At 41.9% G+C, this 4,529-nt stretch overlaps 1 long non-coding RNA gene across 1 annotated transcript in view; it reads right to left on the bottom strand.

Annotated features, from left to right (window-relative positions):
* LOC112548397 overlaps positions 1–4,529 on the bottom strand; it is a 17,775-nt gene that overhangs the window by 6,094 nt on the left and 7,152 nt on the right. The gene's annotated exons all lie outside the window — the stretch shown is intronic.

Below are 4,529 nucleotides of genomic sequence, written 5' to 3' on the forward strand. Positions count from 1 at the left end.
ATGCGGCGGCTAGTAAAGTGACCAAAACGCTGGCTTGCATCCATAGATGCTTCTCAAGCAAATCCCGGGACGTCATTCTCCCCCTGTACTCGGCCTTAGTGAGGCCGGAGCTGGAGTACTGTGTCCAGTTTTGGGCTCCACAATTCAAAAAGGATGTGGAGAAGCTTGAGAGAGTCCAGAGAAGAGCCACGTGCATGATCAGAGGTCAGGGAAGCAGACCCTACGATGACAGGCTGAGAGCCCTGGGGCTCTTTAGCCTGGAAAAGCGCAGGCTCAGGGGTGATCTGATGGCCACCTACAAGTTTATCAGGGGTGACCACCAGCATCTGGGGGAACGTTTGTTCACCAGAGCGCCCCAAGGGATGACGAGGTCGAATGGTCACAAACTACTTCAAGATCGTTTCAGGCTGGACATAAGGAAGAACTTCTTTACTGTCCGAGCCCCCAAGGTCTGGAACAGCCTGCCACCGGAGGTGGTTCAAGCGCCTTCATTGAACACCTTCAAGAGCAAACTGGATGCTTATCTTGCTGGGATCCTATGACCCCAGCTGACTTCCTGCCCTTTGGGCAGGGGGCTGGACTCGATGATCTTCCGAGGTCCCTTCCAGCCCTAATGTCTATGAAATCTATGAAACTATCTATCTGTCTGTGCCTGTGTATCTGTGTATATGTATGTATATGCGTGTATATATATTTATGCATACATGCATACACATAGATAGATATACACTCATACGTACACATACTCATATATGTATATATATATATGTGTGTATATATGTATGTATATAGACACACATATACACACATGCGCACACATATACACACGTATAGATGCACATACACACACAGCCACATATACACACCCACACATAGATATGTGCGCGCACACACACACACACACATATATATAATATGCACACAGATGTGCACACACATATGTAGACACACATATAGACATGCCCACAGACACACATTCATGTATACCCACACATACACACACACACACATATCCATCCATACACACAGAGACATATATACACACACATATACATATACATACATATATATTTACACTTACACACATACATACACATATACAGATAGATATACACACCTACACAAACACATCTATATATATATACACACACATACCTACATATACACATATAAACATGCACACATACATACACACACAGACACTGAAAAATATACACACATATAGAGCCATACACACATACGTATATAGACACACATATACAGACATATACATGCACACACTCACATGCACATACAGCTGTGCACACACACATACAGCTACACATGCACACAACTATATGCACATATATACACGTGCATGCACATGCACACATGCACACGAACAATTGCGCAACACACGCACGGGCAGGCACACGCACTTATATACAAACACGCACACGTTCATGCACGCACACACATATAGGCACACGTGCACACATACGCAGATGCACACACACATGCATGCACTCATACGTTCACGCACATTTATATGCATGCACTCACATTCACACTAGCACATGCACATAAATATAGACACATGTGCACACATACACATATGCACATATACATGCACACAGGTGAACATGCACAAACATGCACGCTCACATGTACACACAAGCAAATGTACACACATGTGCATGTCCACACGTACACATGCGCGCATACACACATATGCACAAATACGTGCATATGCAGGTACACGTGTACACATGCACAAGAGCACACAGATGTGCGCACACAAACATGCACGAATGCATGCGCCCATATATACACACAAGTACAGACGCAAACTCACACGCACCTGTATACATGTGTGCATGCACACATATATATAAACACACATATACACATACAGGTCCATGCACGCATACACAACACGCATACATGCACACACATGCACAAACGTTCACACATACACAAACATGCACACGCATTCACACGCACACAGATATATATACATATATACATGCACACATTTATGAGCACACGCACACATACATACGCACACACAGATATGTGCACACACATATCCATGAGCATGCACACACACACACACACACACAAACATGCACACACATATACATGCACACATGTATAAACAAGAATATACACGCATGCACTTGTGCACACGTGTATGCGCACACCTATATACACACATGCACATACACATGTATACATGTACACACGTATATGTATGTACGCACACAGCCACATATATACACATGCGCGCACACATATGCACACGCACACAGACATATACTCATGCGTGTGCACATACACACCTGCATAGACATACACATATGCACACATGCACACATTGACATGCACATATATATGCACGCACACACCTGGACACAGGCACATATGCAAATACAGACACACAGGAACACAAATAAACACAAGCATATTTTGCACATGCATGTACACACACGCACATATATATGCACATGCATGCATGCAGACGTATATACAAGCATGTACGTGCACACATGCACACATGTACATACACGTGCGCCCGCATGCGCGCACACATGTACATACACGTATACATGCACATGCATGTATATACACATGCATACACATACACACGTGTGTATACATACATACATGTGCGTGAATGTTTATATGTGTGCATATGTATGTGTGCATGTGTATGTTTGCATGTGCGTGCATATGTGCGTATATATATGCGCGCATGTGTGTATTTTTGTCTATATATGTATGTATGTGTGCGCGCATGTATGTGCGTGTGTATATATGTATATCTCTCTGTATGTGTGTGTATGTCTCTGTTCCTATATCTCTATATATGTGTATTTGTCTATGTACGTGTGTTTGTGTGTGTGTATGTTTGCGCATCCGTGTGCATGTTTGCGAATGTGCACGCTTGCATGTGTATATGTGTGCATGTGCTTGCGTGCATGTTTAAGTGTGCATGCATGCATGTGTGTATGTGCGTGTTCGTGTGTGTATATGTGTGTGCGTGCATGTGTCCGTGCATGCATGCATGTTTATATGTGTGTACATATGTGCGTGAGCAGGTGTATAGATGTGTATACTTTCATGTGTGTGTATATGTGTTAATGCATGAATGAATATGCTTGCATGCATGCATGTGTGTACGTGTGTGTATGTACATGTGGTTCTGTTTCTATATCTATATGTGTTTGTATTTGTATACGTGTGTATGCATTTGTGTGTGCGTCTGTGTTTGCAAGCATGCAGGCTTGCGTGTGTGCATATGTGTGTGCATCTGTGTGTGCATGCATATACGTGTTTCTGCATGTGTGCGTGCAAATGTGTGTCTGCGCATGCATGTGTGCACCTATATATGTTGTGTGCGCATGAAAATGTGTGTGCATGTGTGCATGTTTTAATGCATGCACATATATGTATATATGTGCGCATGTACGTGTGCATGCGTATATCTGTATATGTGCGTGAGCGTGCATGTGTATGTGTGCATGCCCGTGCATGTGTAGATACATGTATATATGTGCATGTGCACATGTTGCATGTGCACATGCATCTATGTATGCATGTGCATGAGTGTGTGCATGCACATGTATGAATGTACACATACATATACACATGTATACATACACACACATGTAGATCTATATACACACACATACACACATATGTAGATATACGTGTATATGTTTGTGTGTATATATGTATGTGTCTGTATGCATGTGCCTATATCTATGTATGCACATGTGTGTATGCATATGTATATCTATATGTGTGTGTGCCTGCGTCAATGTGTGTATGTGTTTGTCTGTGTGTGTATGATACATGTGTGTATCTATAGATGTGTGTGTATACCTGTGTATATATTTACGTGTGTATATGTACATATGTATGTATATGTATGTTTGTGTTTGTGTATGTGTGTATGGATATGTGTGTATATCTACATATAGTGTGCGTGTATATGTATGCCTATATATGTGTCTGCGTGTATGTGTGTGTGTGAATATTTGTGCATGTATATATAAACGTGTCTGTGTATATGTATATATGTATATTCATATATATATATATAAATTTGTGTGTATATGTGTATGCATATGTGAGTTTGTGTGTGTGTATATATACGTGTCTGTATATATATGTATGCATGTATGTGTGTGTGTGCATGTGTTTATATGTGTGCATATATATATAAGTGTGTGTGTATATAGAGGTGTGTGTATGTATGTAGTTGTGTGTGTGTGTATATGTATATACCTATATATGTGTATAAATATGTGTGCATATTTGTGTATGTGTGTGTATATATGTTTATGCATTCATGTATGCGTGCGTGTACATCAGTGTATATGTATGTGTGTATGAACATAGATGTGTATGTTGGCTAGGTTGTGTGTGCGTGTGTGTGTGTGTGTGTGCGCCCCTCCAACAGCAATCCCGTTGCACATAGTGGCTCGGTCGGTGCCCGTGCCCGTTCCCGCGCGGCAGCACACGTGTGTTGGGTCGGGCCGGGG

The sequence above is a fragment of the Alligator sinensis genome, unplaced genomic scaffold, assembly GCF_000455745.1.
Source record: "Alligator sinensis unplaced genomic scaffold, ASM45574v1 scaffold1907_1, whole genome shotgun sequence".
NCBI lineage: Eukaryota > Metazoa > Chordata > Crocodylia > Alligatoridae > Alligator > Alligator sinensis.